At 46.3% G+C, this 27037-nt stretch overlaps 1 protein-coding gene across 2 annotated transcripts in view; it reads left to right on the top strand.

The window, feature by feature from the left end:
* The window catches only part of CANT1 (calcium activated nucleotidase 1), a 153203-nt gene that overhangs the window by 49970 nt on the left and 76196 nt on the right, over positions 1-27037 (top strand). The gene's annotated exons all lie outside the window — the stretch shown is intronic.

Below are 27037 nucleotides of genomic sequence, written 5' to 3'. Positions count from 1 at the left end.
CCACTCGCAGCCCAGACCCGCCAATTCGGATGGCAGGGCATAGGATACGCCAGGTAGCGAGTTGGGCCTAATTCAAAGAACTGGAAGCTACCCCCTGAAACAACATGGTAAAACAAACTCTATTGGAGTGAGCCCCTCCAAAAATGAAAGGTGGGACTGCCTAAAAAATCAAAGGGCAAAAGGAGGCATGACAGATGGAGGCCAGGACTTGAAGGCCCACCAGTCAGTCACTGCAATTTGTGAAAAGTTAGAACTTAAATGTATTAAATGAACAATCTGAAATTGTTATTATCATAAGAAGTTTTATTGTCAGTGATGGGGCCTCATGCTCACTATATGTTAGCATTAGGCAGTTGCACGCTTGTCCACATTAATAAAGCAGCCAAATGTTATCCACTATATAAAACGTGTCAAAGTCTGGTTTCATGCATGTATGTCAGTATGCCACATTGCATGATATGTGTTTCCATAATGCCAGCTCTGTAGTGAGAAAAGTGTGGGAGTTAGTCCCCTAGCCATAGTCAGACCACAGGCAGAGGTGGTTTACAAAGAAGTGTGACTTTGTGCTAACACACTGACACTTTTTTCACCAGTTGTTACGGTTTCCCTGTAAGCCATTTCGCCACCGGCCTGCCCGGGCTCCTGTCCAGTACAGTCGCTTACTCGCACTCTTGCCATCAAGCTAGGAGGACATTTTGTTATAAAGAACCCTGCCAATAAAGGGGACAGGGAGATCAGAAACATATACAACTAAGCAGACAGAAATCAGGAATTCAATTGGCCATCAGTAGAGCTCCGGACTCGTGCCTTGTTACTTGTTTCACTTTGTTTGATGGCATGTTATCTGCTCCATAGTTTTTTTTTTTTTTTTCTAATGTTGACCCCTTTGGTGAGGGAGTGTTCCTAGGTCATGTTTGTGTAAAGCATGTTATGTTCTGAAGATTAGTGAGGGCTGATGGAATGTAAGTGACGGGGAGAGAGAGATTCAAGGAGAGAAATGGAATGAGGGAAAGGACAGAAGGAACATAGTATTGTTTCACCATGGGGTTTGTTCAAAGTGGTGAGGGTTGGACGTCTTCACTCTGCATTGACAACATACGTGACGCCACCACTCATATTCTACTCTCTTGGCGTTTGTATAACATTATCAATGTTTGTAAGTTAAAAGGGGTACATGTTATTGCCCTGGACTGCGAAGCACAAAAAGCTGAATTGGCTTTATCCAGCAGACGTGTAGCTGTGAGCTACAAAGAATGTGGACGCCTCTTGCCTCTGTCCTACGCATCGTCCACGTTCAGTTAGATTTTCGTCAGCTCTTGGCTGTATACACCCTACTTACACGCACGAGGTTGTTTTGGCCATGCTCGGTGTGCCCGGGTCCTGTGTGTGGTTTCCTGCGGCCTAGTAAAGAACAACGTGCGTGGTAAAAGCAACCCTTTCCGTGCATGCTTTGCAGTCTTTGTCGTAAGCATTTTCTGCTGACAGCGTCTCCTGACAATAACGTGCGCCATCTTTTATGAAAGGTGTACTTTAGTGAGATGTCTGGCCAATCTTCCCATAACCAGAGCCCCTGAAATTAAGTGACAAAGATGACAAAATTGTGCAGTGAGGGAAGACAAATTGTACGGCACCTTCTTTGTCAATATCTCGCTGTTTGTGCCTTTTTAAAAGACCTCGACACGAAACAGATCCACACCCTACAGAAAATGCACACGTTTATTAAGAAAGACAACTATACACACTCAGCATATCCCATTCAAATGCTGTTCAGTGAATATTTTTGTCTTTTATGTAGGCACAGAAAAAACTTTGATTTATAACGTCCGCCTACATATTAAGTATAATAATAAAGTGTGTAAAACACCTTATATCCAGAAATAAGAACCTACCTGGTTATACTTCTAGTAAAAAAATAAGCCCTCTTGGATTTTGCACATACATTTAAAAGCCTGTCCTCCCTCAGTTTTCGGGTATGCTCTGTCCTTACGATGGCCATTTGAAAGCCCGTCTTTATATGAATAAACAGCAATCCAAAACAAATAAGTATTGTACAGTACTAGGAGGTGAAGATTCAAGATAGAACTTACAGAAGAGAATACAAATGTTTGATTTTTCCACTCGCTGTGTTCCCGTTGACATAACTGTTGCTGTGGGACAGGTTTTCTGCATGAGTTGGCAAGAATAATGAACAACATATTTTCAATTGAGTAGTACTTATTTCCACCATGTTTAAATCACGTACTGCAGATGAAAACCGTTCTCCAGCTGATCACTTAAGGACACTAATACTGTCTGGACCACGGGTCTCCTACATTTACTGTAACAAGAGCTACTTATGGTCAATGAATATCATCTTGAGCTACTAATATTATTAACAAGATTGGTTGAATGTCAGAATATCAAGCACAAAACTATTGTGGGTTCAAAATATTGGGGCAAAAATATTTAGAATCAAAATATCGAGTAGGTAGGTACATACAGATAAATAGATTTACTATTATTAACTCCACATCTGTGTACCTTGATAATTTACGCATCAACAAGGTACGCACATGTAGAATTAGGGAGAGAAAACTTATGCTTACCCATATGAATTTACCTTCACAATATTTTCATTCTTGATAGGTTTGCTGTAATATTCTGGACCCATGATATTCTGCAGATGATGTCCTGTTGGAATGCCGACAAGATTACATTAGTGGCAAGCTTATGCAAGATACGAGTGGTGATCACTTCTGTTCATCAGACATGGTTGCCAGAAGTAATGAAAAAAAATGGTTTGTCAATGTATAAAGCTTACATATGGGTAATACATTACCCAAATAGCTGCAATGCCACAGCACCAAAATAATAATAATAATAATAATTAATAATAAGTCTCTCCAATGTTGCATAATATATCACTCAAATATCAGCTTTACATTTTTTGTAGAAATTCAGCAATTTGTCTCCACACATCAGTTTATCGATTCTGAAAGTACACACGTTTTTGTCTTGAATGCATACTTTTCAATGTTGGTCTTCATAAATTAATTCAGCAAAGCAAAAGTTTCTAGTTTAGTAGGCTGTGCTACACACAGGAGAGCTACTAGAAGGTAGATGGAGAGCTACCAGTAGCTCAGAAGCTACTCATTGGAGAAGCCTGATCTGGACAATAATAATGGAGAATTATTCAATTAGTTCAATTATTGCAATTAAATAAACATTGGATCTTAAATAATGTAAAATGTGTAACACTTTTTAAAATTATATTTTATTGGCTTTTTCTCTGGATTCATATAAAAACATTCATACGTTCATAATCACGGTGTTGCCCATAGGAAGCACAGCTACTACAGGTTGAGCAGTAGTTTATAACTTAGAATTTTCACCATCTAAATAGAACTGGTGATTAATGCCTGATAGAATTTATTCTATATCACATTCTAACAGCGCATATGTAAAAAGACATTAGGAATTCAGTAAATCAGACCGCCCTGCGAAAGGTGCGCCATTTTAAAATAGCGCTACTAACAAAATTGGAGAGAAGAAAGCGTATTAGTAACAGAAACTAACGAAGCAACATTTTCTGGATGGCTTAACTTAATTGAGGGGTGTTTGCTTTAGCGTATGTGAAAGTGGAGGTAAGGTTTAGAGGTTTGGGCTACTGCACGTGGTTTTGAGAGGAATAAGAGGGTTGCTGGAACACCCACAAAATGTATAACTAGTTTATTATACTAAAACTCATAATCGATTAAAAGTTAAGCCTGTTACGTAATTTCACCAAGAATTATGCCCATAAATGAAAAACAAAGTGACAATTTGGGGATTAGTACCACTCAAACAAGCTACTACCTCTTCCCTGCATCTCCCTATTTTCAGATATAAAAAAAATACAGGTTTTAAAAATAGCTTCCTCAAAACTATCAAATCGTGACAGATGCACAGTATATGTAGGAGTCTCCTGTCCAAATGCACAAAGGCTGCCACCTGGAAATGTCCACATATTTAGTACCTATCTAACATCCGAAAAAAGCAATCAACAGCTGAAAGGTGAACTTTTACAAAGTGACTTCTATTGAGTTTTAATCGATTTGCCGTTAGAACTAAAGGCAGTATTTACCTGCTTTCTGAAAATTATGCAGAAGATGGAGGGGTTGCCATTACAGCAAAACACAGAGGCTGCAGAATCGCATAATTCAAGAGGCCCTTTACATGCCCCCATTTTTTGAGGCCGTGCATACCCTCGCCTACACAACCATCAGGCAGAAAGTTTTGTGTCCAAAGCACCTGCATGCCATATACGAGGCAAGGTGGATGCTGGAAGGAGAAGGTGACCCCAGACACATACATCATGCTGGACATGGTGCGGTGTCTGTTCTGTGGGGGTGCCTTGGGTCAGATGATGGGGACAGCACCTTCCAAACTAGATATTGAATAGGTAACAAACATGGCACTGAATATACTAATGGTTACTGCAATGTGTCTATATTAATTGTCTTGTTATATTTTTAAGTTGGTGGGTGTTTACATAATTTTTTTATCATATATTATTTATGATGCATATAATTTGCATAAACTCATCTTTACTTTATAGTAGTAAATATGGTGTAGTGGGTTTAAAAGAGGCTCTTATTTGTCACCCTGTTTCCTTTTTTACTGTGAGAAGTATCTTTGAAACTGTTTGTTTTTTAAACAGGTTTACATCCACAATTTGCTTGAAAAAATTCTCAACCTGTTATAACCCTTAAAATCCTACATGAAAAAGTGGCCTTCCATCACTTATGTTTTTTAAAATCGCCTTCTACTTCTTTCTTCCTTCTGTCTACCTCTTCTGTATACAAGTTACTTTAAAAATCTGATGCCTAACTGCCTTAATGCTCTTTGGAAACCAAAACAATATCTATTAATTCCAGCTAGAATTGTGTCTCACCTAGCCCCCCCTCTAAATATCACATCTGTGTTGACAATTACCACAAAGAAACTGTCATGAAGGCATAGAGTACGCATGCAAAACTAACCCAAATAACCAGGTGACTGACCATTAATTTGGCTCCCGAGTAGCGTGCTGCTGGCCGCACAGCGCTTCGATGCCTCGTCAGGGGTAGTAAGCGATATACAAATACAATTTATCATTGTGTCCTTAGTTGTTTAGGGGAAGACATGTTTTTTTTTTCTAAAATTATGTTTTTCTTTTTTAATATTAAGCTCCTTTCTACCTAAGTGAGTGGGCTATTCTACTAAATTGTTCTCCTGACTGTTCTCCAACATCGACAAGAAGGAAAGCGCTGAGGCTAGCTTCATTTCTTTGTGCTTTTCTGCAAGGTAATCGACTCCTGACCTGGAAGAACACCCAAAGTTAGCTGCAACCCCGGTTGAACAATAAACCCCCATTTTGCATGATAATGGGAGAATATCGATTGGTGGTTACCAAGGCAGCCTTCTGGCCTTCCATGTCAGATCCACGTGGTTCCCCGTAATGGTGCACCTCACTTTCCCCAGAATGTTTGCTGTGCATTTTTGTTAAATGTGGTATCTAGTCCACGTTCTGTGCACATGGTGTCTTTTTTTTTTTTTTTAGGTCGAGCTTAGCGTTCGACGTGTTGTATACTTATACTGTACTTATACTGTGGGTTCGAGCGATTTCATTTGTTGGTTCCAGTGTCCTTTAAAAATCCTTGCTTGCTAGTGGTCAGTTCTGCCTCTTTGTCCTGCCTTTTTCTCTTTAGGAGCAGTACAAACTACTGTATAATTACGCTATGTCCTGTTTATCTCTTTTGAAGGCGACTTTTTCTTTCAGAATTGGCCTGTTTGTCTTACACTGTGGGTGTATAATCACCCCTTCCTCCCCACCAGCTCCCTCTGCAAACTTAAATCAACAGCAGTGGGGGGCTTTACTAGGGCCAGCTCACTCTCTCCGTCTTCTGTAAACAGGATTCTTTTGTTGTGCCTAGTTGCTTATTTTAAAAGCTCATCAACTATATGCAGTTAGAAATTCAAATGCGCAGGAACACCACCTTTAATCAAACTCCGAGACAGAAAGGGATTTATTAACATTGAGGAAAATACTAAAAGCTATTACGGGTCTTTCCCCCTAGCAAACAAATACTCATTGTTACAACGTGACACTCATTCCCTGTGAACTGCAGCCTTTGTGTTCTAAAAATTTGGATTCATGCATCACTTAAACAAAACACATAGAAATACAGGTAAATGAACTACAAGAACCACACATCTTTTTAGTGGCCCAACTGCTATCAATCTTTAAGTGAAGCTTTTGCTTTTATTAATTAAATGTCCCATTTGTGTTTGGATGAACTTCTATCACAAACACGGTTTCAAGGTATAAATTGTAAAATTATGTACAGGTCACTCCTTGCTAATAGCTCCGAAGCGTGCTGCATCTAATTTTTCATTTCTGTCAGGCAGCGCTCACCCGATGTAAACTTTTAAAACAATTAATATTTGATATAGCGGAGTCCACTGTTGCCCTTTCCCTTGCAATTCCCACCTCGCTCTTTACTGCATTTTCCCACCACCCTTTGTGCCCCCCTCCCCCCCTCCCTGAGTCTGAAGCGCCAGGATTTTTTTTTTACCTCTTTCTTTTAGCATATCAGTGTTCAAAGTACCACAACAGGAAGCTACAGCATATTTTAGGAGCGCAGGTTACATTACACAAAAACGCATTCTTATTTTTGTTGACACAGGGAGATTAAGTGGTTTGCCCAGGGTCTCAGGATCTTGAGCCTATGCAGAGACTGGAACCTGATTCCCCAGCTAGGAGGTCAGCAGCGCTGGTCATTAAAGCACCTGGTGTCCCCAAGTGATAGGATTTACTAACACAGAACATATCTTAGTGACTCCGGGTTGATCGGATTTTGTTTACAGTATTATAGATGTGCTTCACCTACGTGCATTTCACTCTGTCATCACTGGAGCTTCCTTCTCTAAATAGAATTACATGTGAACTTCACCTCCTTCACGTTTTACACATTTTATGCAAAATAAAAAGGATGTGCCATAACAGCTACAGAGGCCGACTTTGAAGGTGGGACAGTGGTTAAATCTCGGTAGAAGGCTCAACATCCTGTGATTTAGAGCAAATCACTACATTTCACTGTGACAAAAAATGCAAATGTTGCTCATGTCATTCTGTCTGCAAGGCTGCAAACATCATCACCCTCAGACTATAAAAATATTAAGCGAAAAGGTAAGGGGTAACGGCAACAAATGCAGCAACTAAAACAGGCGGATAAACAAAACATGCAATTGGCAACAACAGCGATCCCTGTCCTTACAGCTGCTAAGCTAATTTACTCTTTTATACAGGGAAGCAATCTCTGTATTCATCCCCCTCCCAGCAGGCCTGACTCCCTCCTGTAGCGCCCAGACCCTTCAACAAAGAGGTGTGAGCGCTTTAAAGTCTGACAAGGTGCAAAGGTACCCTAAATGCTTGAAGCCGCACCCTGGAGCTCTTCCACAACCTCCTCCCCTTCCTCCCTTTCACTCCTTCCAACTTCAAATGGACTGTTTCACAAGTGTAATGCGAAGCAGCATTTTTATTGTGTTTTGTCCCCATGTGTTGCCTTTTCTAAAGCTTTATAACAACATGCATTTAGATTGACTTACGTTTCGTTTTTGTGTTTATAGAGGCAGCATGTGTCCAATTTCTTTCCTATCTGCTAGGCGGTGTGTATTGCTTTTAATTCCTTTAACATTGTCATCACTGGACCCTGGGACTGTAACTTTAATTATTTACATATGGACTATACATCCTTCACATTTTATGACTTTTAAGCAACAGAGAGAGGGTGTGGCATAACAGTCACAGCGCCTTCCTTTGAAGATGGGGAAACATGTTCAAGCCTCAGTGGGAGCAGCAAACAAATAATGCATCCGTCTGTAATACAATTAGTAAAATATGATCTTTTATATATATATGTTCGATGGCATGTGTAGCTGCAGATACACATGCTGTGCACATCCCGCCATCTGGTGTTGGGCGTGGAGTGTTACAAGTTGTTTTTCTTCGAAGAAGTCTTTTCGAGTCACAAGACCGAGGGACTCCTCCCATTTCGACTCCATTGCGCATGGGCGTCGACTCCATCTTAGATTGTTTTTTTTCCGCCATCGGGTTCGGACGTGTTCCTTTTCGCTCCGTGTTTCGGTTCGGAAAGTTAGTTAGAATCTCAGAAAAATCGTCGGTATTGTTTGCGTTCGGTATCGGGTTAGTTACAACAGATCGACACCGAATTAAGAAGAGCTCTGGTGGCCTTTCGGGGTTTTCTTCCATTCCCGTCGGGGGCCTGGTCGGCCTGGCCACGTGTCTCTTCAAGGCTGATGGAACGGACCCCATTCCGCTTCTGTCCAAAATGCCATAACAAGTATCCATATACAGATCAATATCTGGTCTGTAACTTGTGTTTGTCACCAGAACACAAGGAGGATACTTGTGAGGCCTGTCAAGCGTTTCGGTCCAGGAAGACACTCAGGGACCGAAGAGCAAGAAAACTGCAAATGGCGTCGGCGCCGACAGTACGAGCGTTTCGAGGAGGAGGAAGAAACATTCTCCACCCAGGAGTCGGACTCTGAGGAGATCGATCCCGAGGAAACGCCGAAAACCGTGAGTAAGACGTCGAAAACAAAAACTCACGAGAAAAGCACTAAAGCCCAGGGGACGCCACTGCCAACAGGCCATGGCTTAACCCGAAAAGTAGGTGACCGTTCATCGGCACCGAAAAAGGGCGAGCTGGTGTCGAAGTCATCCGACTCCGGTCGAGATACCGGCACACAGCAATCTCGGGCCCAAGATAGTGGCTCAGAGAAGATTCGGCACCGAGACACCGGCAACGAAACGGGTCGGCACCGAGAGAGCACAACGCCGAAAGTAAAAAAGGTTTCATCGGAGCCGAAAAAAGCAGCCGAAAAGGTTTCGGTACCGAAATATCCGGCCTCGGAACCGAAAACTAGTTCCTACACTGAGGAACAAGGACTGTCCACACAAATGAAGACACATAGATTTGGACAGGAATTACAGGCAATAGAGCCAGATCACACACAAAGACGGCTCTTTATTCAAAAAGATACAGGGAAGATCAGCACTCTTCCTCCAGTCAAAATGAAACGCAAGCTTGCCTTCCAAGACAAAGACAAACAGCCACACGCAAAGGTGGCTAAACAAGTAACACCACCACCATCCCCACATCACTCTCCGCAACCATCACCGGTAGCCACTCCACCAATGATGCAATCCCCAACTCATACAGGAATGAGTCAAGATGACCCTGACGCATGGGACCTTTATGACACACCAGTGTCAGACAATAGTCCAGAATGCTATCCAGCTAAACCATCGCCACCAGAGGATAGTACAGGCTACGCACAAGTGGTGTCAAGAGCAGCTGCATTTCATAATGTCAGCCTTCATTCAGAGCCCATTGAAGACGACTTTCTTTTTAATACACTGTCGTCCACACACAGCCAATATCAGAGTCTTCCTATGCTACCCGGAATGCTAAAACACTCCAAACAAGTGTTTGAGGAGCCTGTTAAAGGGAGAGCCATTACTCCAAGAGTAGATAAAAAATATAAACCGCCACCAACAGCCCCAGTGTACATTACACAACAGCTAACACCAGACTCTGTTGTAGTGGGAGCAGCGCGCAAAAAAGCCAACTCTAATACTTCAGGAGATGCACCACCTCCAGATAAAGAAAGTCGAAAATTCGATTCTGCAGGCAAAAGGGTGGCGGCACAGGCAGCAAACCAGTGGCGTATTGCAAATTCGCAAGCTTTGCTAGCCTGATATGTTAGGGCCCATTGGGATGAGATGCAACACCTTATTGAACATTTACCCAAGGAGTTCCAAAAGAGAGCGCAGCAAGTAGTAGAAGAAGGACAGGGTATCTCAAATAATCAGATACGGTCAGCAATGGATGCTGCAGACACAGCTGCTAGAACTGTCAACACAGCTGTAACAATAAGGAGACATGCATGGCTGCGTACATCAGGATTTAAACCAGAGATGCAGCAAGCTGTGCTGAATATGCCATTCAACGGACAGCAGTTGTTTGGGCCGGAGGTGGACACTGCGATCGAAAAACTTAAAAAAGACACTGACACGGCCAAAGCCATGGGCGCGCTCTACTCCCCACAGAGCAGAGGCACATTTCGAAAAACACAATTTCGAGGGGGGTTTCGAGGGCAAACCACAGAAGCCACAGCCTCACAAACAAAGCCCACTTACCAGAGCCAGTATCAGCGGGGAGGTTTTCAGGGACAATATAGAGGGGGACAATTTCAAAGGAACAGAGGAAAGTTCCAAAGTCCCAAAACTCCTCCAAACAAAAAGTGACTTCAAGGTCACAAATCCCCAACACATAACACCTGTGGGGGGGGAGACTAACCAAGTTTTACAAACATTGGGAGGAAATAACAACAGACACTTGGGTCTTAGCAATTATCCAGCATGGTTATTGCATAGAATTTATCAAATTCCCTCCAAACATTCCACCGAAAACACACAATATGTCAAAACAACATATAAATCTTCTAGGACTAGAAGTTCAAGCATTGCTCCAAAAAGAAGCAATAGAGTTACTACCAAAACAAGAACTAAACACAGGAGTTTAGTCACTGTACTTTCTGATACCCAAAAAAGACAAAACTCTAAGACCCATACTAGATCTCAGAATAGTAAATACATACATCAAATCAGACCATTTTCACATGGTTACATTACAAGAAGTAATCCCACTGCTCAAACAACAAGACTACATGACAACACTGGATCTAAAGGATGCATATTTCCATATACCAATACATCCTTCACACAAGAAGTACCTAAGGTTTGTATTCCAAGGGATACATTACCAATTCAAAGTGTTGCCATTCGGAATAACAACTGCGCCAAGAGTTTTTACAAAATGTCTAGCAGTAGTAGCTGCACATATCAGAAGGCAGCAAATACATGTGTTCCCGTACCTAGACGATTGGTTAATCAAAACCAACACGCAAAAACAGTGTTCACAAAACACAAATTACGTCATACAAACCCTACACAAACTAGGTTTCTCAATCAATTACTCAAAGTCACACCTTCTGCCGTGTCAAACACAGCAATACCTAGGAGCAACAATCAACACAGTAAAAGGAATTGCCACTCCAAGTCCACAAAGAGTCCAAACATTCCAAAATGTCATACAAGCCATGTATCCAAAACAAAAGATACAGGTCAAATTAGTAATGAGACTCCTAGGCATGATGTCCTCATACATAGCCATTGTCCCAAACGCAAGGTTGCACATGTGGCCCTTACAACAGTGCCTAGCATCACAGTGGTCACAGGCACAGGGTCAACTTCTAGATCTGGTGTTGATAGACCGCCAAACATACATCTCGCTTCAATGGTGGAACAGTATAAATTTAAACCAAGGGTGGCCTTTTCAAGACCCAGTGCCACAATGCGTAATAACGACAGATGCATCCATGACAGGGTGGGGAGCACACCTCAATCAGCACAGCATACAAGGACAATGGGACATTCACCAAAAACAGTTTCATATAAACCACTTAGAACTGTTAGCGGTATTTCTAGCTCTGAAAGCATTTCAACCCATAATAACCCACAAATACACTCTTGTCAAAACAGACAACATGACAACAATGTATTACCTAAACAAACAGGGAGGAACACACTCGACACAGTTGTGTCTCCTAACACAAAAAATATGGCATTGGGCGATTCACAACCACATTCGCCTAATAGCACAATTTATTCCAGGGATTCAGAATCAGTTAGCAGACAATCTCTCTCGGGATCACCAACAGATCCACGAATGGGAAATTCACCCCCAAATACTGAACACTTACTTCAGAATGTGGGGAACGCCACAAATAGATCTATTTGCAACAAAAGAAAACTCAAAATGCCAAAACTTCGCATCCAGGTACCCACAACATCAATCTCAGGGCAATGCAGTATGGATGAACTGGTCAGGGATATTTGCGTACGCTTTTCCCCCTCTCCCACTTCTTCCATATCTAGTAAACAAGTTGAGTCAAAACAAACTCAAACTCATACTAATAGCACCAACATGGGCAAGGCAACCTTGGTACACAACACTACTAGACCTTTCAGTAGTACCTCATATCAAACTGCCAAACAGACCAGATCTGTTAACACAACACAAACAACAGATCAGACATCCAAATCCAGCATCCCTGAATCTAGCAATTTGGCTCCTGAAATCCTAGAATTCGGGCACTTAGACCTCACACAGGAATGTATGGAGGTCATAAAACAGGCTAGAAAACCTACCACTAGACACTGTTATGCAAATAAGTGGAAAAGATTTGTTTATTACTGCCATAATAATCAAATTCAACCTTTACACGCATCTGCAAAAGAAATAGTAGGATACTTACTACATTTGCAAAAATCTAACCTAGCTTTCTCTTCCATTAAAATACATCTTACGGCAATTTCTGCTTACCTACAAATTACGCACTCAATTTAATTGTTTAGGATACCAGTCATAAAGGCGTTTATGGAAGGCCTAAAGAGAATTATACCACCAAGAACACCACCAGTTCCTTCATGGAACCTCAACATTGTCCTAACACGACTCATGGGCCCACCTTTTGAGCCCATGCACTCTTGTGAAATGCAATACTTAACGTGGAAAGTTGCATTTTTAATTGCCATCACATCTCTAAGAAGAGTGAGTGAAATTCAAGCATTTACCATTCAAGAACCATTTATTCAAATACACAAAAATAAAGTTGTTCTACGGACCAATCCTAAATTTTTACCAAAAGTAATCTCACCGTTCCACTTAAATCAAACGGTAGAATTACCAGTGTTCTTCCCACAGCCAGATTCTTTAGCCGAAAGAGCACTACATACATTAGACATCAAAAGAGCACTAATGTACTACATCGACAGAACAAAACTAATTCGAAAGACAAAACAACTATTTATCGCCTTTCAAAAACCTCATACAGGAAATCCAATTTCAAAACAAGGCATTGCTAGATGGATAGTTAAGTGCATTCAAACCTGCTATCTTAAAGCTAAAAGAGAACTGCCTATAACACCAAAGGCACACTCAACCAGAAAGAAAGGTGCTACCATGGCCTTTCTAGGAAATATTCCAATGAACGAAATATGTAAGGCAGCAACATGGTCTACGCCTCATACATTTACCAAGCACTACTGTGTAGATGTGCTAACTGCACAACAAGCAACAGTAGGTCAAGCTGTATTAAGAACATTATTTCAAACTACTTCAACTCCTACAGGCTGAACCACCGGTTTTGGGGAGATAACTGCTTACGAGTCTATGCACAGCATGTGTATCTGCAGCTACACATGCCATCGAACGGAAAATGTCACTTACCCAGTGTACATCTGTTCGTGGCATAAGTCGCTGCAGATTCACATGCGCACACCCGCCTCCCCGCGAGCCTGTAGCCGTTTAGAAGTAGATCTTAAACATTTGTACATTTGTAAATATATTACTTAAAACTTTATTATGTACATACGCATTCACTCCATTGCATGGGCACTATTACTAGTATACACAACTCCTACCTCACCCTCTGCGGGCAAAACAATCTAAGATGGAGTCGACGCCCATGCGCAATGGAGTCGAAATGGGAGGAGTCCCTCGGTCTCGTGACTCGAAAAGACTTCTTCGAAGAAAAACAACTTGTAACACTCCGAGCCCAACACCAGATGGCGGGATGTGCACAGCATGTGAATCTGCAGCGACTAATGCCACGAACAGATGTACACTGGGTAAGTGACATTTTCCATATTTCACTTCAATGATTATATTACTGTAAAATAAACCAACCGGTTTACTATGCTTATTTTTAGTGAACCATCTACTCATTAAATAGTGCTAAAAACAGACACAACATTTGTGACATAAATCATGTGAGCTGCTAAAATAAAGCATTATTAAAAGGCTGTACAGTAAAACTAATAGCTCTGTTTTAACCTATAAACAGCACTATTGAATAGGCACCTGGTCGGGAGAGGGAGGGAGAGAGAGAGATTAAAAAAAAACAAGCATTTGCAATGCAACGGGTCTTGCATTTGCTCATTTTAGAGCTGATAGCTTTGAAACTCCTAACCCGACTTTTCACCTATCGGGCAAAAGTGCATTTATATACGGAACCGAAAAAGTGCAATTAACTATGTAAAGCGCTCGACTTCTGCCAAGCGAGATCACGCTAGTAAATTAGAGAAAAAGAAGTCCAGGAGCCCGATGGAAAACAGCGAGCCTCGCATGTTTTCTGTACTTGGTCGCTGCGCTCGAGGAGGGCTTGCCACCGGAAAAGGCATGCAGTATGCGTGCCTTCGACTAATGAAAGCAAGCATATTTTATTAGGCAAGTCCATGAACCAATAAAAAACACTGACGTGATGTTGATAGGGCTCCGATCCCTTTTCTAAACACTAAAGAGTCTTACTGCGATACGCATGCGCGAGCGCATGCAACGCAGGCTCGACCCTAAAAAGACACCGAGGCTCCTGGTTACTTGATTGGATTTTGTTTACATTGTTATATAAGAGCTACTCATAGGCAGTGCTTGAAATGGAAAAATAGAGTACCTGCTTGTTTCTGGGACATGCCGGTACTCTCCAATTAAAAGTATTCAGTTTTTCGTGAGAAGTACCGGTGCTCTCCCTCTCAAAGTAAAAAAAAGTGACAGGACTCCCGGACAGCACCGACCCATTTAAAGTGCTGCTCATAGGTACATTTCAAAGTACATCTCACTGGCTTTATAACTGGATTTTCGTTTTAAAAATATATTTAAAGGTGGAATACGCCTCCGTCACATTTTAAACGTTTTACGCAAAGGCAAGAGGATGTGCTGCTTCAGCTTTGAGGCTGGAGACAGTGTTAAAGTCTTGGCGGAAGTCTCAACATCCTGTGATTTTGGGCAAGTTGTTTAATTTCTCCATGACTAAAAACAAATGTCTGTCTATAAAGCCACTGGTGCTCATGTAAACCACATCAACTATATGCACTTAAAAATTCAAATGTGCACACGCATCCTTTGACAAACCGTACCTGTGTTTCCAATATCATACTATAACGGTAAAGAACACTTTTAATCACACTCCGGGAGAGAAAAAAGAATTATTAACAGTGAGGAAAATACTACAAGCTGAGCACTCTAAAGGTCTTTCTTTAGATAAAACATTTCACATATTTCTTTTTTGCAGTTTCTGTGTAGAATTGCTTGTTTATTTGCAGTTCCCAGAGGAACGCCTGAAGTGCAGAGCAGGCCTCGGAAGTGCAGTCAGTGTTTGCTTACAAAAACAAGCTTGGCAGTTCTTGTTTACCAGCTCCCTTATCGTGCAAAATTGAAGTACTGCAGCTATTCACATGAACATCAGTTGCCTTACACAAGGACCCATTAATTTATGGGCAGCTACAGGGAGATGAAGTGATTCGGCCCAGAATCACAGGATATTGAGATGATGCTGAGATTGAACTGGCTTCCTCAGCTCCAAAGTCAGCAGCTCTGGCCATTACGCCACACTCTCTTGGGTTCATATCTGCAGTGCAAATATATTGTTTCTGGGATGTTCCACTAAGCACCTGTATACTTTTCATTCAGCTTTCCTTTTCTTGATGGGGCACATTGAAGTCCACATTGTATGGTTGAATACTCCAAAGAAGCCATTCACAATGCATGTTGTGTTTTTTAATGCACACTGGACACCAGATCTTCCTTGTGAAGAACAAGCTGTTTCAGAGTGGCAAAGAAGCTCTACAAACAATTTTACATGTAAAGAAAGCAAACCTTACCATTGTATTTCAAATGTGGTTCTTTTAATGCTCTTCTGAACCATGTGACTTATATTTAACAAGTTTATTTGTACCTGGCATTTCCATTGCTTGGTTTGTCTTATATTAATCCATCAGCAAATCATTAAAAAATAATAATAAGGTAGATAAAAGTACCTCCCCGTCATTGGAAAACTTGTTCCAGTCTGGAAGGTCAGTCACTATTCTTCGCCATTTCAAAACTGGCAATTCAAGTTGCGTTTTGTGCAACCCAGGCTGACTATTCATTACATATTTTTTTATCCTTCTCCGATTTGATGTACACCACCTATCTGCTCAGAATCGATTCTTTTTTAAGTAAATGCCCTTTTTTTTGGTGAACACTTTTTCGCAAGTCCTTTTACCCATCATTCACCAACAACGTGAACCCACATTCACTACCCCCATCTGCCCTCCTGTTCACCACCCCCACCATCCCATTAACCACCCAACCCGCCCTCCCATACACCACCCCCACTCACCCTCCCATTCATTGCCCCCACCCGACCTCCTGTTCACCACCCCCACCCGATTGCCAAAGCCAATAGCCCGCCCATAAGCAGTGCCGCCAGCAAAGGCATGAGTATGTGTTCGTAGTTTTTTTTGTTATTGGAGGAAGAGCATGCCAAAACTTGAATCCCGTTCCCCAGTCTTGATCAAACATGCAGATGACTGAGGCAAACCCCTGTGCACAGACTAGTGCTCAGTGGGACTGACATCTGTCTTCTCAGCGCTTTGGGAAAGTGCAGTCATTTGGCTGCCTGTTCACTTGTATGGTGCATCATAAAACAAAGGAAGGAAACAAACTAAGGCCCTCATTACAACCCTGGCAGTTGGTGATAAAGCGGCGGTAATACTGCCAGCCGGCCGGCGTTAATAAATATTAAATTATGACCATAGCGGAAACCGCTCAGAGAGACAGCCACTTTAACACACCAACCGCCAGGGCGAAACCAACAGGCACCACAGCGGTAACCGCCAACAGCCAGACGGAAGACAGTGTATCGCTCACAGTAATATGACACACCTATCCACCACCTTTTACGGGGCGGGACCACGAACATCGAAAGCCTGTCGGAAACACTGCACAGAAGGGAAACGACTCACCTCTGGAGACTCAAGGAAGAACCACACCGCCATGGAGCCCGAGTTGCGTGTGTATCCCAAGCTCTTCTACCTTCTGCTCCATTACGAACACCAACGCTGGCGAAGATGTCCACGGTGAGTACTGCTGCCTAGCACACGGGAGGAGGGGGGAAAGAGAGTGACACACACACGCAACACCCCCACCCCCAACACCATACACACAAGCAGATGCAGTAACCTAACATATCTATCCCGTACCCCTCAGGAATAATGCAAGGACAACTACTATAGTGTAAAAAGGCTGTAATAAGATAAATATAGGTAAAATTTGTGCATCCAAACAAAAAGTATATATATTTTTACAATGCAAGGGACACTGCCCACTCCTCCATGTCCGTGTACCACAGGGCCACATCACAAAAGTCCAAGGCCCGACCTCACTCCTGCAATAACACGGAGAGAACGCCGCAGGGGCATCAGGTCGAAAATAGACAAGCACCTTGGGGATAGGGAATGGGGGGGCACGTCAGCCGGAATATGGTACAACGCCACTGGTCCTGGAGGGGGCAACATGCCCACTGCTTGGTCCTGTGGAGTGCAAGGCCACAGTCTCTCAAGTGGGTGATTTGCCCACTGCTTGGTCCTAGGGAGTGGAAGGCCACAGTCTCTCAAGTCGGTGATTTGCCCACTGCTTGGTCCAGGGGAGTGCAAGGCCACAGTCTCTCAAGTCTGTGATTTGCCAACTGGTTCTAGAAGGGGCATTGTGCCCAGTGATCTTCATCTTGGGAAGGATGGGGTGAGTGGATGACTTCTCCACTGGTTCTGTTGGGGGCATTGTGCCCAGTGAGCTTCATCCTGGGAAGGATGGGGTGAGTGAATGGCTTCTCCACTGGTTCTGGAGGGGGCAGCATGCCCTGTGATGCAGATCTTGGGAAGTCACAGCCTCTCACCTGGGTGTCAGGCCCACAGGATTTGCTGTTGCCAGGCTGCACAACAGCCCATGGACGCAGGGCTGCACACTGTCCGCCGGTGGTGACGGCTGCTCAGTGGTGGCAGTGGCGTGCCGGCAGTGGTGGAGGGAGGCTCCAGCCCTTCCCCTGCAGCCTCGGACGGCTGCCCACTGGGGCTGCTTTGGCAGTGGTGCTGGTGGCAGTGCTGGCAGTAGACTCAAGCCCTTCCCCTGCAGCCTTGGACGGCTGCCCACTGGGCTGCTGCTGCTGGTGACGGGGATGCCAGTGGTGGGGGGAGGCTCCAGCCCATGCCCTGCAGCCTCGGATGGCTGAACCACCATGGTTGGTGGTGGGAGCTCAAACTGAGTCCCAGCACCAGGCCTCTTGTCCTTTTTGCCTGCTGGTGCAGGCCCCTTGCCCTTCCTGTCAGCAGTTGGGGATGTCTCCTTGCTCCTTTTGGCAGCAGCTGAGGACTGCTCCTTGCCCTTCCTTTTACCAGCTGGGGGTGCCTCTTTGCCCTTCCTTGCAGCACTTGGTGCAGGCACCCTTTCAGTGTGGCTGCCTGATGCCCGGTATGCTCTCCCACCTGGTGTAGCTATGGACACTACTGTGCCCCTGGACTGGGTGGCTGAGGTGCTTGGCTGGGTTTTGACCACCCGGGCCTGACGTGAGGGACGGGGTGGGGGGGCTAGGGAAGCAGTCAATGCTGGCGAGGATAGGCTTCTTGGGGACATTGGGGTGGGGAGAGGGAGATGGTTTGGGAGTGGAGGAAGAGGGAGTGGTTGTAGGAGGTGTCAGTCTGCTGTGTTTGGGTGCAGGTGCATGGTCCGAATGCTGTTGTGAGGTGGATGGCTGTTTGGTGTCTGAGTGCTTGCGTTTGTGTACTTTGGGAGGAGGGGGCACAGACACAGTGGGAGAGGACACACGGGACGTGTGCATGGAAGTGGGTGTGGTGACTGCCAGTGAGGGGCGTGTGCTGATAGGTGTGCTGGTGATGGGGGTAGTGGATGAGGATGTAGTGCATGCAGGTGTAAGTGGAGATGCAACTGGGTGTGAGGTGGAGGGCGAGGAGGAGGGGGTCACAGTGGAGGCAGTGGATGTTGGTATGTCTGCATCTGAATGGTGTTTGTGTGAGTGCCTGTGGGATGAAGTGTGGTGCTTGTGTTTGACATGTCCACTCCTGTGTGTTGTCCTGGGTGCATGCTTGTCTGCCTGTGTGCTTGGGATAGGTTGGGGTTGAGGGGAATGGGATTGGGTAAAGGAAGTTGGATGGGGGAGGCTAAAAACAGGGACAATGGCTGCCATCAGAAAGGAGGCCAGAGCCTGGATTGATCTGTTGGGCCGCCATGCCAGTGTGAATGCCCTCCAGGAATGCATTTTCTGTTGCATTTGGGCTGGCAGCCCCTGGATGGCATTTACAATGGTTGACTGCCCAACAGAGATGGATCGCAGGAGGTCAGTAGCCTCCTCACTCAGGGCAGCAGGGCTCACTGGGGCAGGGCCTGGGGTGTCTGGGGCGATGGAGATACCCACCCTCCTGGGTGAGCGGGCATGGGAAACACGCTGAGGAGCTGCTGGGAGGGTGGTGCTGGTACGGGGGTGGCGGCTGTACCTGTAGCGGGGTGGGCACAGAGATGTCCGCCTCCACCAGGGAGTTCCAACGGAGGAGAAATCTGTGTCAGAACTGTCCCCTCTGTCTCTGCCGTGGTGCTCCCCTCGCCCTCCGTCCCACAGGTGCCCCCAGCGTTGGTGGATTCTGCCTCCTGGGCCCTGTGGGATGCAGCTCCCTCCATCGCCGGTGCCTCTGCTCCTCCGCCAGATGATGCTAATGCACAGAAGGACAGGTTGACAAAACAGAAACGGAGGGGTGGGGGGAGGGAGAGACAAAGTACACTTGGTTAATGGCGGCAACAACACGACTGTTGGTGTACACAACACACACATACACATATACACAGGGAACAGCCCTACACACTGGGCAATGCACTACCAGTCACAATGCTAGTCACCAGGCCATGGATAGGGACACCTAACGCCAATTGCAGCATACCTGAGATCCACAGACCCCTGCCCAGTAGTGGATGCCTTCTAGCTTGGTTAGAGGTATTTTACAGCAGAACCCTGCCCAACATGGGACCTACTCGGCAATGTCAGGCCTGGCCTAGGGGCACGCACAGGCCCACATCCCGCATCCGGATACCACCCCACCAGGCGCAAGTTGTATATTGGGGCACTGTACTAACCCCCTTGTGGCTGCTGTGATGCCCCCAAGCGCCCATCCAGCTCCGGATAGGCCACCACCAGTATGCAGGTCATCAGGGGGGGGTCAGGGTTCGACGGGCACCCCTTCCTCGTTGGTAGGCCATCCCCAGCTGGGCCTCCGCCATCTTCCGTGCCCAGCTTCTCAGGTCCTCCCACTGTTTGCGACAATGGGTGCTCCGCCTGCCATAGATCCCCAGGGTCCGCACGTCGGTGGTGATTGCACGCCATATACCCTTTTTCTGATGGGCGCTGACCTGCAGGGAAATGGACACAGGGAAAGATATTAGTCTGAGTGTCCTGCCTGTTACACACATGGCCCACCATGCCCCTTCCCATTAGCACAGTCATGGCCCACCATACATGCTGCACGCTGCCCAGGGCCCATCCACGACACACCCCCTACATGAGGCCTTCGCACACAGCACTCCATGCATTCACGCCCCATGCATCGTACTCACAGTGTACTCACCTGTTGGTTTGGAGGCCACACAACATTCGGTACTGGGGTAGGACCCCATCCACCAGTCTTTCCAACTCCACTGAGGTGAAGGCAGGGGCCCTTTCCCCAGTGACACAAGCCATGGTCAGTTCCAGACACAGGTCATAGCAGCACTTGCAGTGTAGGTCCTCTCCTGTTGAAGCTCAGGTAGCAAGTGAGTGAACAGATAGAAGATGGCGGTGAAGTCCACGGCGGTGCATACTGTCACCGCTGGCGTATATCACCATTGGCCACTGTACCTACTCCATAGGGCCCAATAATAACCAATGAGGAGTTGCACGGCGGTTTTCGACCGCCTCCTGCCACGGCGCACGTCGTCAGCGGAATTACCTCATTTCCAACTGTCCCTCCAAATAGGACAGGCGGACGCCATTTCAAGGGGGGGGGCAGGCCATGGCTCCTAACTGCGTCACAGTACACATATGCACCATTTGGACCTCTCCAACAAAAAACTGTTACAATCACAACATGCATTGAAGTGTAGTGGTTGGAAATAAGAGATACTGACCATCTGCTCACCATTTTGCCCCATAGAGTGCAACCGCTGCAGATGAATAGGAGATGGAGACATACCCCCATGTACAGATCCCTCGTGGACTTGGCAACAATGTAGGACAGGCACATTATCCTCACCTATAGACTGGACAGGGACACAATCACAGAGTTGTGTGCCCAATTGGAGCCTGACCTAATCTCTACTATTCGTCACCCCACCGGGATCCCCCTCTTGTGCAAGTGCTATCAGTGCTCCATTTCCTGGCAAACTGGCTCCTTCCAAGTGACAGTGGGCCTGGCAGAAGGAATGTCCCAGCCAATGTTCTCAATAGTGCTGACCAGAGTGTTGTCTTCCCTGATTAAACACATGCGCAGCTACACCGTTTTTCCCCAGGTAGAGAATTTGGCCTCAGTGAATGCTGATTACTGTGCAATGGGACATCCCCCCCCCCCCCCCAACAATATTGAGGTAATTGATGGTACACATTTTGCATTTGCCTCCCCCTCCAGCGAAATGAACAAGTGTTCAAAAATCGAAAGAGCTTTCACTCAATGAATGTGCACAAGGTGTGCCTGGCGGACCAGTACACCTCCTGTGTCAATGCAAAATATCCTGGGTCTGTGCATGATGCCTTTATCCTGAGGAATAGCAGCATCCCATATGTGATGGCTCAGCTCCAGAGGCACAGGGTGTGGCTAATAGGTGAGCCCTGATTCCCACCCAGTAGATGGGTAAGGTGTGGGCCCTAAGGGTTGGTGTGTGGCTAAATGTTGTCCCTCGATATTTGCAGGTAACTCTGGTTACCCCAACCTCTCCTGGCTACTGACCCCTGTGTGGAATCTCAGGACAAGGGCAGAGGAACGTTGCAATGAGGCACATGGGCGAACACGAAGAATTATAGAGAGGACCTTTGGCCTCCTGAAGGCCAGGTTTTGTTTCCTCCATCTAACAGGTGGATCCCTGTACTGCTCCAACAAGAAGGTCTGCCAGATCATCGTTGCACAACCTTGCCTTACGTCGCCAGGTACCTTTTCTGCAGGAGGATGAGGCTGGAGATGGCCGTATGGCAGCAGTGGACCCTGTGGACAGTGAAGATGAGGAGGCAGAGGATGAGGATGAGGACAACAGAAGTGCAATAATTTGTCAATACTTCCAATGACGCACAGGTAAGACAGTGTAACTTCACATTTAATTGACAGTTTGACATTGTCACTGGCAGGCTGATTTTCCCACTTCTATGGCCACTCACTGTAGCCTTTGCCATCTCTATTTGCTGATATTTGTGCCCCAGTATCGCTTCTGGTGTGTTGACTGCAGCCAACTACAGGTCATTCCTATGTATACATTTCTGTACAGTTGATTTTCAATGTTTAAACCTTGTTAAACGAATACATACTTAAATCATTTGACATACTCCATATTGTCTTTTTTTCAAAGGGTGTTTATTTAAGTGCTAAAAGGTAGACGGGTGTAAGGAAATGCCTCCTTGGCATGGTTACCCCCTGACTTTTTGCCTTTGCTGATGCCAAGCTATGATTTGAAAGTGTGCTGAGGCCTGCTAACCAGGCCCCAGCACCAGTGTTCTTTCCCTAACCTGTACTTTTGTTTCCACAATTGGCACACCCTGGCATCCAGGTAAGTCCCTAGCAAATGGTACCCCTGGTACCAAGGGCCCTGATGCCAGGGAAGGTCTCTAAGGGCTGCAGCATGTCTTATGCCACCCTGGAGACCCCTCACTCAGCACAGACACACTGCTTGCCAGATTGTGTGTGCTGGTGGGGATAAAATGACTAAGTCGACATGGCACTCCCCTCAGGGTGCCATGCCAACCTCACACTGCCTATAGGTATAGATAAGTCACCCCTTTAGCAGGCATTACAGCCCTAAGGCAGGGTGCACTATACCATAGGTGAGGGCATAAGTGCATGAGCACTATGCCCCTACAGTGTCTAAGCAAAACCTTAGACATTGTAAGTGCAGGGTAGCCATAAGAGTATATGGTCTGGGAGTCGGTCATGCACAAACTCCACAGCACCATAATGGCTACACTGAAAACTGTGAAGTTTGGTATCAAACTTCTCAGCACAATAAATGCACACTGATGCCAGTGTACATTTTATTGTGAAATACACCCCAGAGGGCATCTTAGAGATGCCCCCTGAAACCATACCCGACTTCCAGTGTGGGCTGACTAGTTTTAGCAGCCTGCCACACACCAGACATGTTGCTGGCCACATGGGGAGAGTGCTTCTCACCTCCCCCTGCAGGAACTGTAACACCTGGCGGTGAGCCTCAAAGGCTCACCCCCTTTGTTACAGCACCCCAGGGCACTCCAGCTAGTGGAGTTGCCTGCCCCCTCCGGCCACAGCCCCACTTTTTGTGGCAAGGCCGGAGGAGATACTGAGAAAAACAAGGAGGAGTCACTGGCCAGTCAGGACAGCCCCTAAGGTGTCCTGAGCTGAGCTGACTCTGACTTTTAGAAATCCTTCATCTTGCAGATGGAGGATTCCCCCAATAGGATTAGGGATGTGCCCCCCCTCCCCTCAGGGAGGAGGCACAAAGAGGGTGTTGCCACCCTCAGGGCTAGTAGCCAATGGCTACTAACCCCCCAGACCTAAACACCCCTAAATTGAGTATTTAGGGGCTCCCAGAACCTAGCAAGATAGATTCCTGCAACATAAGATGAAGGACTGCTATAAATATATTTTTCTACATAAAAACCTATTGGCCTGGAATTGTCTTTGAGTGTGTGTTCCCCATTTATTGCCTGTGTGTGTACAACAAATGCTTAACACTACCCTCTGATAAGCCTACTGCTCGACCACACTACCACAAAATAGATCATTAGAAGTATCTCTTTTTGCCACTATCTTACCTCTAAGGGGAACCCTTGGACTCTGTGCATGCTATTTCTTACTTTGAAATAGTACATACAGAGCCAACTTCCTACAACGGGGTACTGCAGTGGGCTGGGTTGATGATGGAGGAAAGTCCAGGTTAGAGTCCAGTCCATTTGTATCACAGGTGCATTGTCCAGGGGGGCATAGGAAGGGGAGCAATGGCAGTTCAAGGTGGACAGGGTGACAGAGTGGGACACAAGGGTGACAATCAGGAGAGTCTTATTTCCTGGCAGGGTCTTGCAATAGTCTCTGGCTTCTGCCTGGATCGCAGGGAAAGTTTGCGGGGTGGTTCTCCTTCTGCAGGGGGAGGGGTGCTGGTGGCCTGTTGGTCCTGTGGCGGGGCCTCCTGTCCACTAGCGGCAGCAGAGGTGGAAGGCTGTTCATCGGTTTGGCTAGTGGCAGGGGCCTGGTGGGGTGCCACTTCCTCCCTCGTATTGTTGGCCATGTCTGCCTGCACCCCTGCAATGGAGACCAGGGTGGTGTTAATGTCCTTCAAGTCCTCCCTGATCCCCAGGTACTGTCTCTCCTGCAGCCGCATGTTCTCCTGCAACTTGTCCAGTTTCTGGCCCAGCGTATCCTGGGAATGTTGGTATGCTCCCAGGATCACTGTGCGTGCCTCCAGGAGAGCCTTTTCCCTGGGCCTGTCCTCCCCCTGTCACACAGCAGTCCTCCCAGCTTCCCTGTTGTCCTGTGCCTCTGTCCCCTGAACTGTGTGCCCACTGCCACTGACCTCAGGTTCCTGATCATCCTGTGTTTGTGGGGTGGCCTGGGGTCCCTGTAGTGGTGGACACACTGCTGATTGACGTGTCCTGGGGACAGAGGTATGGGCCCGCTGGGTGGGTGCTGTGGTGGCGTTTCCTGAGGGGGGAGGCTCTATGGTGGTGTGAGAGTGTGCCGGGGTAACCGACTGTCCGGAGATCCTTGATGGGATAGGTTGGTCATCCAGATCTAGGCGAGCAGAGCTGCTGTTTTCACCTGTGCTGTGTATGAAGAAAGCTTGCACTGCTGCTGTGCTGTGTCTACACGGTATATGAGGGAAGCTTGCACTGCTGCCTGTACTGTATGTGTGCTGTGTGTGACGGAAGCTTACACTGCTACCTGTGCTGTATCTGTACTGTGTGTGAGGGATGCTTGCACTGCTGCTGCCTGTGCTGTATCTGCTGTGTGTGAGGGAATATTGCACTGCTGCTGTACTGTATCTGCTGTGTGTAAGGGAATCTTACACTGCTGTTGTGCTGTACCTGCACTGTGTGTGAGGGAAGCTTGCACTGCTGCCTGTGCTGTGTATGAAGGAAGCTTGCACTGCTGCTGTGCTGTATCTGTGCAGTGTGTGAGGGAATATTGTACTGCTACTGTACTGTACCTGCACTGTGTGTGAGGAAAGCTTGCACTGCTGCCTGTGCTGTGTATGAAGGAAGCCTGCACTGCTGCCTGTACTGTATGTGCATTGTATGTGACGGAAGCTTGCACTGCTACCTGTGCTGTATCTGCACTGTGTGAGGGATGCTTGCACTGCTGCTCCCGGTGCTATATCTGCTGTGTGTGAGGGAATAGTGCACTGCTGCTGTACTGTATCTGCTGTGTGTGAGGGAAGCTTGCACTGCTGCCTGCGCTGTATGAAGGAAGCTTGCACTGGTGCTGTGCTGTATCTGTGCTGTGTGTGAGGGAAGGTCGCACTTCTGCTGCCTGTGCTGCTATGTGTGAGGGAAGCTTGCACTGCTGCTGTGCTCTACCTGTGCTGTGTGTGAGGGAAGCCTGCACTGCTGCTGTGTGTATCTGCTGTGTATGAGGTAAGCTTGCACTCCTACTGTGCTGTATCAGCCCTTTATTTGAGGGAAGCTTGCACTGCTGCTGCCTGTGCTGTTTTATGTGAGGGAAGCTTGCACTGCTGCTGTGCTGTATCTACCATGTGTGAGGGAAGCTTGCACTGCTGCTGCCTGTGCTGTATCTGCTGTGTGTGAGGGAAGCTTGCACTGCTGCTGTGCCTGAGGAAGCTTGCACTGTTCCTGCCCATGCTGTTCTGTATCTGCCTTGTATGTGAGGGAAGCTTGTACTGCTGCTGCCTGTGCTCTTATGTGTGAGGGAAGCTTGCACTGCTGCTGTGCTGTATCTGCTGTGTGTGAGTGAAGCGCTGCTGCTGTTGCCTGTGCTGTATCTGCTGTGTGTGAGGGAAGCTTGTACTGCTGCTGCCTGTGCTCTTATGTGTGAGGGAAGCTTGCACTGCTGCTGTGCTGTATCCGCTGTGTGTGAGTGAAGCGCTGCTGCTGTTGGCTGATCTGTATCTGCTGTGTGTGAGGGAAGCTTGCATTGCTGCTGCCTGTGCTGTTATGTATGAGGAAAGCTTGCCCTGCTGCTGTGCTGTATTTGCTGTGTGTGAGTGAAGTGTGCACTGCTGCCTGTGCTGTATCTGCTGTTTGTGAGGGAAGCTTGCACTGCTGCTGTGTTCTATCTGCTCAGTGTGTGAGGGAAACTTGCACTGCTGCTGTGCTGTATCTGCTGTGTGTGAGGGAAGCTTGCACTGCTGCTGTGCTGTATCTGCTGTGTATGTGAAGGAAGCTTGCACTGATGCTGTGCTGTATCTGCTGTGTGTGAGGGAAGCTTGCACTGATGCTGCCTGTGCTGTATCTGCTCTGTGTGTAAGTGGAAGCTTGCACTGCTGCTTGTGCTGTATCCACTGTGTATGAAGGAAGCTTGCATTGTACATTCTCTGTGAGGGAGCATGCACTGCTGCCTGTGCTGTGTGTGAAGGAAGCATGCACTGATACTGCCTGTACAGTATCTGCTTTGTGTGAGGGAAGCTTACACTGCTGCTTGTGCAATATCTGCTGTGTGTGAGGGAAGCTTGCATGGTAAATTCTGTGAGGGAAGCTTGCATTGTATATTCTCAGATAATATGTAAACTACCTATCCCTCTCTATCTTTCTATGTATTCTATGCAGCTCTCACCCATATATTTTCACCATGCCACATAATTGCACTACACAAATACACTCCGTACCACACACTGTCACACTGCAC

The sequence above is a fragment of the Pleurodeles waltl genome, chromosome 7 (assembly GCF_031143425.1).
Source record: "Pleurodeles waltl isolate 20211129_DDA chromosome 7, aPleWal1.hap1.20221129, whole genome shotgun sequence".
In the NCBI taxonomy this organism is placed as follows: Eukaryota; Metazoa; Chordata; class Amphibia; order Caudata; family Salamandridae; genus Pleurodeles; species Pleurodeles waltl.
The sequence above is the reverse complement of the archived record's forward strand: the minus strand, read 5'-3'. Positions and strand labels throughout refer to the sequence as shown.